The 14,633-nt window shown below is 38.4% G+C and overlaps 1 protein-coding gene and 1 non-coding gene across 7 annotated transcripts in view; both read right to left on the bottom strand.

Moving 5' to 3' along the window:
• TANC2 (tetratricopeptide repeat, ankyrin repeat and coiled-coil containing 2) overlaps positions 1-14,633 on the bottom strand; it is a 372,265-nt gene that overhangs the window by 294,098 nt on the left and 63,534 nt on the right. The gene's annotated exons all lie outside the window — the stretch shown is intronic.
• TRNAT-AGU (transfer RNA threonine (anticodon AGU)) lies at positions 10,209-10,284 on the bottom strand. The gene has a single exon. It is a non-coding gene; the product is annotated as a tRNA-Thr (tRNA).

Genomic DNA, 14,633 nt, shown 5'->3' on the forward strand with positions numbered 1-14,633 from the left:
TCACATCTTGAATAGCTTATGGAAGTAATTTTTTCAAATACCACAGTATATCATGTATAAATGCATAAAGAGGTTTGCCTTTTTGGCAACAAATAATCCATTTAAGAAGCTACAGATCTGATCTGTTAAAAGGCAAAGTGAATCTAAGTAAACCAATGTTCAAAAACTGACAGATGAAACAAGATAGAGACTTACACTTCCTTGCACATATCAAAAACATACACTCTTATCCCACCAGAATTATAGAATTTTAAAACTATGAAAAACTTTAAAGATGACAAATAAATCCAACTCTAATTTTTCAGATGAACAAATTAAGAACTACAGAAGTTAGTGCTACACTACCTTTCTTAAGGTCACATAGCTGGCCAGTAGCAAAACTTGATCTTCTAATTCTAAACACACCTTTTAATAAATAAATAAATAAGAATTACTGAAACTCATATAAGATTAAACAGTAACTTGAATATTTCTATAACTATGGATATTAAAAAACTAAGTTTATGCTTTAAAAAAACCTTTACAAAAAAGAAATCTCCAGGCCCAAATTGTTTAAATAATGAAGTCTACCACTACCAAACATTTACAAAAACATCAATTCCATACAATTTCTTCCAGAAAAAAAGGTGGAAACACTCCCAGTTTATTTTATGAGGATAAAATTACTCCAATATCAAAGTAAATAAAATCATTAGGGAAGAAAAACAACTGTAGGCCAACATCCCTCATAAACATAGAAACAAAAACCCTCAACAAAATAGTAACACATCAAATCCAGTAAAGCACACACACACACTTTATGACCAAGAGGGGTTTATTCTAGGAATGCTAAATTAAATATTTGGAAATCACTCAATGTAATCCATCATATTAAAGGTTCAAAGAAGAAAAATCACATGATCATATCACTTGGTACAGAAAAAGCATTTAACAAAAATTCAACATCCATTCATGATAAAAAAAACTTCAAAGAAAGAGAAATTACCTGAACATGATAAGAAATGTCTATAGTCAATATCAATCATATTTAGTGGTCCAAAACTAAACGCTTCCCCTAAGTTCAGAAATAAGTCAAGAACATTCACTCTCACACCTCTTAGCCATTATCTTACTAGAAGTACTAGTCAGTGTATACAGACTGAAGAGGAAGAAATAAAACTGTCTCTATTCTCAGAAGATATTATTGTCCACTTAAAAAATTCAAAGGAGGCCCTGGCCGGTTGGCTCAGCGGTAGAGCGTCGGCCTGGCGTGCAGGGGACTTGGGTTCAATTCCCGGCCAGGGCACATAGGAGAAGCGCCCATTTGCTTCTCCACCCCCACCCCCTCCTTCCTCTCTGTCTCTCTCTTCCCCTCCCGCAGCCAAGGCTCCATTGGAGCAAAGATGGCCCGGGCGCTGGGGATGGCTCCTTGGCCTCTGCCCCAGGCGCTAGAGTGGCTCTGGTCGTGGCAGAGCGACACCCTGGAGGGGCAGAGCATCGCCCCCTGGTGGGCAGAGTGGCGCCCCTGGTGGGCGTGCTGGGTGGATCCCGGTCGGGCGCATGCAGGAGTCTGTCTGACTGTCTCTCCCCGTTTCCAGCTTCATAAAAATACAAAAAAAAAAAAAAAAAATTCAAAGGAGTCAGCCTGACCAGGCAGTGGTGCAATGGATAAAGCATTGGCCTGGGACACACAGGACCCAGGTTCAAAAGCCCAAGGTTGCTGGCTTGAGTGCGGGCTCACCAGCTTGAGTGCAGGGTCACTGGTTTGAGCGTGGGATCATAGACATGACCCTATGGTCACTGGCTTGAGCCCCAACGTCACTGGCTAGAGTAAGGGGTCACTCACTCTGCGGTGGTTGCTCCCCCCCATCAAGGCACATATGAGAAAGCAATCAATGAACAACTAAGGTGCTGCAACAAAGAATTGATGCTTCTCATCTCTCTCCCTTCCTGTCTGTCTGTCTCTATCTTTCCCTCTCTCTGTCTCTCTTTGTCTCTTTCTTTGTGTCTCTGTCACAAAAAAAATTTCAAAGGAGTCTACCAAAAAACAAACATACAAAACCAAAACATACCTCTCAGAACTACATGAGTTTAGCAAGGTCACAGTACAAAGTCAAAAAACAATAATCAATCATATTTTTATATATACTTACATACTAGGCATAGACAATTAAAAACTAAAATTTTAAAAATATTACTAACAATAGCATTCTAAAAACAGGTATAAGTCTTACAAAACAAAAACAATGTATGCAGGAAACTACAAAATGCTGATGACAGACATCAAATAAAACTTAAATAATTAGAGACACATGTTCATGCACTGAAAGACCCCACATGGTAAATATTTTAATTCTACTCCAATTGATCTACAGATTTAATGCAATTCCAACCAATATTCCAAAAGGGTTTTTAAAATATTTTATATATACAAACTTTAAAATTTATATATATGGAAATGCAAAGGATCTAAACTAGCTAATACAAATTCGAAAAGAACAACAAAGTTGAAGGATTCACACTATCTTGTTATAAGACCGACTAAAAAGCTATAGCACAAGACAGTGAGGTACTGGCAAATAGATAAAAAACAGATAAGTGAAATAGAGCAGGTTGATGCAGAAGAAATCCAAACAAATATGGCCAATTGGTTTTTAACAAAGGTGCAAAGGCAATTCAAAGGAAAAAGGATAGTCTTTTCAACAATGGTATTAGAAATGCATATCCATATGTAAAAAACAGACACATACATCAACTTTAACCTCACACCTTACATAAAAATAACTCAAAATGGTAATAAAATTAAGTCTATAAAACTATACAACATTTAGAAAAAAAAATACAGGAGAAATTTTTATAACCTGGGTTAGGCAAAGAGTTTTTAGATATAATATTAAAAGCATGATCCATTAAAATAAAGATAAACTGGATTTCACCAAAATTCAAAACTTTTGCTCTGCAAAAAATCACTGTTAAGAGAACAAGCAAATAACATTCCAACAAAGGACTTGTATCTAGAACATTCAAATGACTCTCAAAACTCATCAGTAAGAAAACAACCAACCTAATTTAAAAATGGGCAAAACATCTGAACTGACACTTCAACACAGAGAACATTAAAAGGCAAATAAGTACATGAAAAGGTGTTCAGCATCATCAGCCACAGAGAAATGCAAATTAAAACCAAAATGAGATACCACTACACATTTATTAGAATGGCTTTTTTTTTAATATTGACAATCTTAAAGGCTAGCAAGGATTTGTAACAAGTGGAACTCTCATACATTGTTGGTGAGAATGAAAATGGTATAACCACTTGGGAAAATAGTTTTGACAGTTTCTTACAAAGTTAAACATACACCTACTATACAATCCAATAATCCCACTCCTAGGCATTGACCCTAAAGAAATAAAAACTTATGTTCACACAAAAACCTATACGTGATTTCCTACTGGCTCTATTCATAATTGCCAGAAACTGGAAACAACCCAAATGTTCTTTAGTGGAAGAATGAATAAACAAATTGTAATACATCCATACAATGGCATACCACTCAGTATTAAAAAGGAACCAACTATTATTGCTGGATGCAACACCTTGGATGAATCTCAAAGGCATTTAAGCTGAATAAAAGAAATCAGTCTTTAAAAGCCACATACTGTATTACTCTATTTATATGCCTTTCTTTAAAAAAAAAGAAAAAGAAAACTACAGGGATAGAGAATAAATAGCTCACTGTTTTTCAGGATGAGGAGTGGGAGAAGAGTGTAACTAGAAAGGGATATCATAATGTAAACTATACCATCATGTACACTAACTGTGGTGGCAGCTACCACATGGATACATGTTAAAAGTATCATACAACTATAAAAGTAAATTTTACCTTAGAGTAAGTTTTTAAAGCTTCAAACACCACTATCCAGTCATAACTCCCAATTCTAAATCTCTTACTTGCCCTCTCTTCTGGACCCTTAACCCATATATCTCATTTCCCCTGGATATCCCATCATCACCTCAAACTTAGTATCTCCAAAAATTAATTCATTACATTTCCTCAACCTCAAAGGAATGGCAGCCACCATTCACCCAGCCACCTAAGCCAGAAATATGGGTGTCATCCTTGAATAAGCTCAGTGAGTTACTACATAACTATGACAGTAACTTGATCTATAGCACTGCTGTATCTCCAGTAGCTATAACTGTATCTAGAATATAGCAAGTAATCAGTAAATATTTTTGTTAAGTTAATGAATAAGTATATACGACTATGGTTTCTGCTTCATTTGATCCACACCCTATCAACCAAGTTCAGTTGATTCTTCTTGATGTCTTTCCATCCCTACTGCTAACATCTTAGTTCAAACCCTCAATATCTTTCACCTGGATGCTGCTGCAACAGCCCCTAAAGATGACAGGTTGTTCTGCCTGCACACCATGATACTCACCCCTTTCTAGGAACCTGCTCTTTCTTACCAACTCTCTCTCCATTTAATAATTTACTCCCTCCTTCTACAAAAATTAATTTCTACCGGATAGATACCTAATCCAAGCAGAGATTATCACAAACCTTACCTACACCCTAGGTCCAAAGGATAACTGGTAATTGGTTTGTCCAAGGTGGATATTAGACCTAAATTAGGCCAGGGTTAACCTACCCATAAGCATATGGATTTGAAAACAAACTAACTGAGCTGGTATATCCCTCTGCGTGCTTGGACTGGAAGATGTAAAAGTCAAATGTTACTACTGGTAGCTATGTTCCACTATTTTAACAGAACAGCAGAGAAAACTAATATGTAAGATCAAAAAAGATTAAAACAGACAAGCAGAAAGAAGATATAAGAAATGGGAGCCAACTAAAGTACAAAACTACCTGTATACAGTTCACTAAGTATGTCAAGTTCTCTCACAACTTCAGGCCTTTTAACTTGCTGTATCCTCTGCCTAAAACTTAAATTTCCTCATTTCTCAAATTGGCTAAGTATTATTTAGGCTTGATGACAGTCACTATCTCTTCCAAGAACTGTTCCACTTCCTTCAGTCTGAGATGGAGTCCTTCCTCTGTGTGCGTGTGTGCGCGTGCACACCCGCGCACACACGCACATGCTATACATACTATTTCAATAGTATTTTGTGCAGAAGTTAAGCATAAGGCTTCTCACACTATATTTTTACCAGTATTGGTTTACTTACACCATAGTGTATAATTTGGTAGGGACTGTGTCTTATATCTCTAAATAAAATGTATCTCTCAATACTTTACCTGAAATGCTGAAAAAACATAACACAGAACAAAGGGAGAAAAGAGGTATCTAAATATTATCTAATAGTACTTTAGCCTCAGTGTATGGTGTGATTAGAACAACAACTTGAATGAATCTCAAAGGCATTTAAGCTGAATAAAAGAAATCAGTCTTTAAAAGCCACATACGGTATTACTTTGAGATTGGTTAACAGGAGGAAGATATATTACTAATCTGGCCATCAGTCTTCAAGATGAAAACAAAGAAGAATGGCAAAATATATAATAGTCCGAGGCAAGGAATAAATGCATTAACTAGTACATGAATCATATCAAAAGTAATGGGATGAGGCATGAGGTGGATTTTTAAAGCAAAAATGTACAGCGAAGCATTGTTTTGAAAAGATTAATTTTTTCTTCAATATCCTTTTTTTTTTGCACTGAATGGATATCCCCCTTTTTAAGCAGTTAAGTCTTTTGTGATTAGGATGGAAGATGACAGTAAACAAGTAGACAACAAATCTGTTACAAGTATATGAATTTGAAAGACCTGCCTCCTTACAGACACAAAAATTCCTATCATTAAAAATATACATTCAGGAGGATTAAGTAAGAGCACAACTCCCATCCACTCCCACAACAGACTAGAAAAGAATCCCCCTAGTCAAGAATAATCACAGAAATTTAACTTCTGTGATTATCTGCTGTTTATTTTCCCCAGGCAGGCCTCCTGCACAGTCAAATCCTATGTATGGTTCAGGGCCCACTCCTTAGTGTTGCAGGTCAAAAACCAAGTCTTTAAAAATTTCCAAAATGCTTAAGACACAAACAGATTGACTCACACCATGACAATACTATAACACCTGGAAACATTATAGCAAAATATTAGCATTACTGACAAACAGAAGGAGGTCTTGTCTTTCCTCTTTGGGAGAAAATGTGGGTTTGTCCTTCTAACTCTTAGTATGGGAAACATTGTTAATCTAAAACCTCAACAAAAACCATACCTAAGTTAATTAAAAAAAAAAGAAAAAGTGATCGACTCCAATGACTGCACACCCAATCTTTTCTTTCATACTACCAGAATCCTGATTTTAGTTCAGGTGAAGCTGAACTGAGCTGGTTCTCTCCCTAGCTTCAGGAGGTGAACCTTAATTAGTAAATGAATCTTACTAACAGTTTTACAACCCAATTAATTGGTTTAAGAAAGGCTGTGTACTATAATTTGGCCAATGGGATGTGAGGCAAATGGGGAAGGGGAAAAATTGGCTTTCATGAAAGTGCATAATCTTAAAAATGGACCCAAGAAAAGGCCAGTTGTTCTACCAGTCTCTGAACAATGCTTGTGTGCAGATATAAAAGTTGTGGGTATGCAGTCCTCTTGTATCCATATAAAGACCAGAAGGAACAATAATCAGTATGCTGAAAATAGCAGAGCAGAAAGATGGCAAGAAATTAAGTCCTTGACAATGCTGTTAGGCTTCAGAATTAATTTATCTATAATCACCATATCTCCAGAATTCCTTATTGTGGTAACTTATAAATCCTTTTTATATCTCTGTCACTCTAAGTTGGGTCTTTGGTTAATTCTAACCATTTTAACTGCTACAACAGCAAATATAATTGAGCAGGGAAAAGACTATATAGGATCTAATCAAATTTAAATTTAACATAAAATTCTTATTTTCTCCAGAAATTTAAAATTTAATAAAACTGACAACAGGGGGCTGAGTTAGGTATTAAAATCATTTTTACTCACCAGTTTAAAATCCTCCAATGGCTCCCTTATGGTTTTAAGGATATAATCCAAACTCTTTAGTAGGATATACAAAACACATCATTAACTGATGAGGGATAACCATCCTTTTCCCCAAATTTTTAACTTAATTGGGATGACATGGTTTGCCAAACCATACGGTTTTCAAGTGTTCAACTCAACATACCACCACCTACACACTGTATCGGACCCACCCCACCCCAAAGTCTCTTTCCACCTCCATTTTCCCCCCTTTGCCCTCCCCACTACCTCTACACCCCCCTCTTTTCCCTCTGGCTACTACCACTCTATCTGTATCTCTGTTCTACGTATATGTTTTTTGGTTAATCCTTTCACATTCTTTTACCCATTCCCCTTACTCTACTCCCCCCTGAAAGCTGTCCATCTGTTCCCTGTGTCCATGCCTCTGTTTCTATTTTGTTCCTCAATATGTGTTCCTTAAATTCCATACATAAGTGAGATCATGTGGTATTTGTCTTTTTCTGACTGGCTTACTTCACTTATCATAATACTCTCCAGGTCCATCCACGCTGTCTCTAAAAGTAGGATTTCTTTCTTTTTTATGGCCATGTAGTATTCTATTGTGTAAATATACCACAGTTTTTTATCCACTCATCCATAGATGGACACTTGGGCTGTTTCCAGATCTTGGCATTGTAAAGAATGCTGTAAAAAACATGGGGGTGTGTATCTTCTTTTGAATTGGTGTTTCAGAACTCTTAGGATATATTTCTAGAACTGAAATAGCTGGGTCGAAAGGCAGTTCGATTTTTAATTTTTGAGGAAACTCCGTACTGTTTTCCACAGTGGCTGCATGAGGGCTGCATCAACAAACAACAAGTCCTTTTCTCCACATCACCAGGACTTGTTGTTTGTTGATGATAGCCATTCTGGCAGGTGTGAAGTGATACCTCATTGTGGTTTTAGCTTGCCTCTCTCTGATGATTAGTAACATTGAACATTTTTTCACATGTCTATGGCCGTCTGTATGTTTTCTTTGGAGAAGTGTCTATTCAGGTCCTTTGCCCACTTTTTAACTGGATTGTCTTCTGGTGTTGAGCTTTATAAGTTCTTTATAAATTTTGACTATTATTCCCTTATCAGATGTATCAACAAATATGTTCTCCCATACAGTGGGTTGTCTTTTCATTTTATTGATGGTTTATTTTCTTGTGCAAAAGTTTTTTAATTTGATATAGTCCCGTTTGTTTATTTTTCCTTTGTTTTACTTGCCTGAGGAGATACATTAGCAAAAATATCGCTACAAGAGACTGAGAGTCTACTGCCTATGTTTTCTTCTAGGATTTTTATGGTTTCGTAACCTACATTTAAGTCTTTTATTCATTTTGAGTTTACTCTTGTGTTAAAATTATTCTAAGCCGGTAAAGGCATTACTGCATATTTTAAAACATAACAAAAAATTAAGTATTATAAAATCCTATATTTAACTCATTATTTAAATCTCTTTTCAATCAGAAAGCAAAATCTATTTCCTAAATATAGTCACATAAGGGCCTGTGCTGATAGCATTAACCCTACACAGCTTTCTCTGGTTTCCTTTTCAGCAACATAGATGGAAACAGTAAACTATGAAAGTACAAAACTATGAAAGCAGATAATAATGAAAATGAATCTTTAGGGTGAAATGTTACAGTACAATGCTAAAGGGCTTATATACAATAACATTAAATTATCCTCAAGTGCAGGGGGAGACATAATCCCAAAGCTCACATAAAGGTAAATTAGAAAGGAACCCAGAAGAATGGAAATAAACCATGGAATTAAATAAATTACATTTGAAAGCAAAATTTTTCTGGATAGGTATTCACTTAATATATGATTCTTCTGTACCTAATATGGGTGTGTAATAATGCAATGTCACATTAGTCAGTCTCTCTAGGCAGAAATCTAGATTAACTAATTATTTTCTTCACTCTTTTCTTTTCCTAGACACTTTAGTAACTGATTCCTTTCTATTTTACCTCAAAAATGTCTTCCTTGTGTATCTTCTTTAGTCCTTTAGTCTTCTCATCCTCTGTTAATTAGAGTCGATTCACTGCAGTCCATTTTACATACTGATACCAGAGTTACCTTCCTTAAAAGGTTATTCATTCATAAAACAATATTACTGAGTGCTTACTTTGTGCCAGTCAGGTGCAAAGGATACAGTGGAAAAGAGAATGAACTTGTCATGAAACTTGTATTAACAGTAGGAAATATAGATAATAAAACAGAAAAAAACAAGATAAATAATAAGATACTGATTATTGCAACAGAGACAAAATATAAAAGGGGAGACAAAATAAAAAGAGAAACAAAAAATGGGCTAAAGTCTTCAATCTGGAAGCCAGGAAAGAGCTCAAGGAAGTGACTTCTAAATTAAGTTCTCAGTGAAGAAAGGGAGCAAACATTTCAGGCAAAGGCACAACAAACATAAAAATCCTAAAGCAGAAAAAGGCTAATAATGTGGCTGAAAAAAAAGTGAGCAATAGCTGCATACAGGAAATCAAGTCAAAGATAATCAGGAACAGATCTTATAGAATCATGAAGGACACAGGCTTCTAATCAACTCAGGTAGTCTCTAAAGACTGTAGTGGGCAACTCAATGCTGAAATTTCGTGTTATTGCCTTTACTATTTGTCATCCCATTCTGCTTGTCAACCTTCTTTCCCCACTATCCCATCCCCAAATACTTTACCTTAAGCCACTAAGAGAGAAGACATCCACAACCAGAAGGGGGCATTATCTAATTCAGTGTTCCCCAACCCCCGGGCCACAGACCGGTATCGGTCCGCAGAGAGAGAATAAATAACTTACATTATTTCCGTTTTATTTATATTTAAGTCTGAACAATGTTTTATTTTTTTATTTTTTATTTTTTTAATTCTTTTTTTTTTTTTTTTTTCATTTCTGAAGCTGGAAACGGGGAGAGACAGTCAGACAGACTCCCGCATGCGCCCGACCGGGATCCACCCGGCACGCCCACCAGGGGCGATGCTCTGCCCACCAGGGGGCGATGCTCTGCCCATCCTGGGCGTCGCCATATTGCGACCAGAGCCACTCTAGCACCTGAGGCAGAGGCCAAGGAGCCATCCCCAGCGCCCGGGCCATCTTTGCTCCAATGGAGCCTTGGCTGCGGGAGGGGAAGAGAGAGACAGAGAGGAAAGCGCGGCGGAGGGGTGGAGAAGCAAATGGGCGCTTCTCCTGTGTGCCCTGGCCGGGAATCGAACCCGGGTCCTCCGCACACTAGGCCGACGCTCTACCGCTGAGCCAACCGACCAGGGCCAATGTTTTATTTTTAAAAAATGACCAGATTCCCTCTGTTACATCCATCTCAGACTCACTCTTGACGCTTGTCTCAGTCACGTGATACATTTATCTGTCCCAACCTAAAGGCTGGTCCGTGAAAATATTTTCTGACATTAAACCAGTCCGTGGACCAAAAAAGGTTGGGGCCCGGCCCTGGCCGGTTGGCTCAGAGGTAGGGCATCAGCCTAGCGTGCAGGAGTCCCAGGTTCGATTCCCGGCCAGGGCACACAGGAGAGGCGCCCATCTGCTTCTCCACTCCTCCCCCCTCCTTCTTCTCTGTCTCTCTCTTCCCCTCCCGCAGCCAAGGCTACATTGGAGCAAAGTTGGCCAGGGCACTGAGGATGGCTCTATGGCCTCTGCCTCAGGCGCTGGAATGGCTCTGGTTGCAACAGAGCTATGCCCCAGATGGGCAGAGCATCGCTCCCTGGTGGGCATGCCGGGTGGATCCTGGTAGGGCGCATGTGGGAGACTGTCTGACTGCCTCCCCGTTTCCAACTCCAGAAAAATACAAAAAAAAAAAAAAAAAGTTGGGGACCACTGATCTAATTAATTAGTTCCTCTAATTCTAGCCTTCATATTTGTCACTGTAATTGAGAATCCCTAATATTTTTAGTAAATATTGTAGAAATATAGGCAGAAAAATGACTAAGACCATGAAAAAAATATTTAATTAACATCCACTGTATTAACACAGATTTAATAATCAGGAAAGCCTAACAAAGAGATAATAATGTTAATTAGTTCACATTTAAGGTGATTTTCAAATAATAAACAAAACTGAGAAATCAACTTATAATGTATAACTGGTACCCATATTTAACATGTTTCCATGAAAAACAAGTGGAAAAAAATCAAAGAACAAAAATGCACACAATTTAAGTCTCAACTATGACAAGAAGCTATAAACTCTTGCCTACTTTGACACAATTCTTAGCAATTTCAACTAACACCTGACTTGTTACTTCGAAGAAAAGACATACAGTTTTCAAATGTTAGTTCAGACTTAATTCCATTACTAACTGTCTATTTTATTCAGTGATAGCAATGTATGAAGAATGAGAATTCAATGGTTTCTTCTATGGCTGTTTACTAGCTGTAGACACTTGGGAAAAAATTACTTTGTCTTTTTATCTTGGGCAAGCCTTTTGATCTCTCATCTGTAAAAATGGAGTAATATTTGCCATACAGATTAAATTAGGTAATATACATTAAAGTTCTTTTCCTTTGTGAAACATAGAACACCAACAAATATAAAGTAACTGTTCCTCAACTCATGCTTCATTATTATTTATTATTATTATTATTCAGTGAGAGGCAGGGAGACAGACAGACTCCCACATGCGCCCTGACCAAGATCCACCCAGCAAGCTACCTTATGGGGCAATGCTCTGCCTATATGGGGCCACTTCTCTGTTGCTCAGCAACAGCTATTTTTAGCACCTGAGGCAAGGCTATCAAGCCACCCTCAGCACCCAGGACCAACTTGGTGGAATCACTCAAGCCATGGCTGCAGGTGTGGGGGAGAGTTGCAAGGGGGGAAGGGGAGAGAAACAGATGGTCACTTTTCCTGTGTGCCCTGACCAGGAATCAAACCCGAAACTTGCACATGCTGGACCGACGCTCTATTGCTAAGCCAATCGGCCAGGGCCTCATGCTTCACTAAAGACAAGAACTTTTCATCTGACCTGTGATGGCACAGTGGATAAATTGATGACCTGGAACACTGAGGTCGCCTTGAAACCCTGGGCTTGCCTAGTCAAGGCACATATGGGAGTTGATGCTTCCTGCTCCTCCCTCCCTTTCTCTCTCTTTCCTCTCTAAAATAAATATAATCTTTAAAAAAGAACTTTACATGACCTCTTATATTCTCTTTTAATGAAATATAGCTATACAGTCCTGTCCAGGTAGCTCAGCTGGTTAGAGCATCGGTCACATAGAAGAATCAACCAATGAATGCACAAATAAGTGGAACAAATAAATGTTTTTCTCTCTTTTCCCCTTTCTCTCTCTCTCAAATCAATCAACAAAAAGTCTGATTTAAAAAAGGAAATATAGGCCCTGGCCGGTTGGCTCAGCGGTAGAGCGTCGGCCTGGCGTGCGGGGGACCAGGGTTCGATTCCCAGCCAGGGCACATAGGAGAAGCACCCATTTGCTTCTCCAGCACCCCCCCTTCCTCTCTGTCTCTCTCTCTTCCCCTCCCGCAGCCAAGGCTCCATTGGAGCAAAGATGGCCCGGGCGCTGGGGATGGCTCCTTGGCCTCGGCCCCAGGCGCTAGAGTGGCTCTGGCTGCGGCAGAGCGACGCCCCGGAGGGGCAGAGCATCGCCCCCTGGTGGGCAGAGCATCACCCCTGGTGGGCGTGCCGGGTGGATCCCGGTCGGGCGCATGCGGGAGTCTGTCTGACTGTCTCTCCCCGTTTCCAGCTTCAGAAAAATACAAAAAAATAAAAATAAAAATAAAAAAGAAAATATAGATATATCAATATAAATATAGTAGTAAAATACTAACTGATGGATAAGAGGAAGTGTATATTCCTTAACCTTAGGATACTTAAACTACTGTATTTTTCACTCCATAAGACGCACTTTTTCTCCCCAAAAGTGGAAGGGAAAATGCCCATATGTCTTATGGAGAGAAGAATACCGTATTTTATTAAAAATTTTAACACACCATTTGGTTCAGAATAGTTTTTTTCTTATTTTCCTCCTTAAAACTCTAGGTGTGTCTTATGGTCAGGTGCGTTTTATGGAGCAATAAATATGGTATGTTAAGGAAGCATTTATTGATTGTCCCCTAAAGAAAGTTCACAAGTTATACAAGGCACAACATTATTATCTTTCACACTAGGAATACAAGTAGTAGGCACTACAGTACCTGAGTCAATAAATCAGAATGATAAAAATGAACTTTAACAATTGATTGGGTAGGATTTAAAGAAGTGACTCAAGAATAAATGGCAAGTTTATTCCAGACAGATGAATGTCATGATTAAAGGGGTACAGAAAATACAAACCATTAAGAAGATTGACTTGAATAAAGCAGAAAGTTTCTGAATTAGAGTTATAGGGAATAAAGCTAGAAAAGTTAGCTAAGGTCAGGTCCTGCCAAGCTAAGAATTTTCTAATTAGTACCTTTGAAAAATTAATATAACAGGTTGAGAATAAAAGCCAGTGACTGTGAGTCAGAGCATAAAGTATATTTATTCATTTATTTGACAAATATTTATCTACTAATTTCTGGGCACCATTCTAGATGCTGGGAATAAGACAGACAATGAATACATAAGGCTTATGTTTATTGGGGAAGACAGGCAATAATAAAACCAAAAAATAAAAATATCTCAAAGAGTGAAACACACTGTAAGGATAGAAAGGGTAATCAGATGGAGTTTAAATATGGTGGAGCTGAGAAGGAAGATCAATCAGGAGATTGAGAAGAAAAGATCAGTCAGTGTTTTTTTTTAAAAAAGATGGTTACATACATGTTTAGGGGAAGAGGGTATATGGAAAATCTCTGTACCTTCCCCTCAATTTTGCCATGAACCCCAAATCTATCCCTGGAAATAAAAAGATATTTTTCCAGTATAAATATATTTTCATTAAATACTATTGTATAATACATATTTCTTTCTTTTTTTTTCTGTATTTTTCTGAAGCGGGAAACGGGGAGAGATAGACTCCCGCATGCGCCCGACCGGGATCCACCCGCACGCCCACCAGGGGGCAACACTCTGCCCACCAGGGGGTGATGCTCTGCCCCTCTGGGGCATTGCTCTGTTGCGACCAGAGCCACTCTAGCGCCTGGGGCAGAGGCCGAGGAGCCATCCCCAGTGCCCGGGCCATCCCTACTCCAGTGGAGCCTCGGCTGCGGGAGGGGAAGAGAGAGACAGAGAGGAAGGAGAGGGGGAGGGGTGGAGAAGCAGATGGGCGCTTCTCCTGTGTGCCCTGGCTGGGAATCGAACCCGGGACTTCTGCACGCCAGGCCGACGCTCTACCACTGAGCCAACCGGCCAGGGCCCAATACATATTTCTTTATAGTTTATTATGAACATTCATTATTCAGAGAGCAGTGAAGATTTTAATTAATTTCAATGACAATAAACAAAAACACACCAGTAACAAATACTGCTAACAAAGACCCTATTTTCACAGATGAACTGATTTTGCTCATGAGGTGATTAAAAATAATTTAACTCAAACTCAAATATCAAGTAACCAGCATACTACCCAGTAATAAACATCTACTGACAGAAACCAAAAGCATAATCTATAAGTAAATCTGATTAACTAGACTTCATCAATATTAAGAACTTTTGCTCTAAAAAGAT

The sequence above is a fragment of the Saccopteryx leptura genome, chromosome 2 (genome assembly GCF_036850995.1).
Source record: "Saccopteryx leptura isolate mSacLep1 chromosome 2, mSacLep1_pri_phased_curated, whole genome shotgun sequence".
In the NCBI taxonomy this organism is placed as follows: Eukaryota; Metazoa; Chordata; class Mammalia; order Chiroptera; family Emballonuridae; genus Saccopteryx; species Saccopteryx leptura.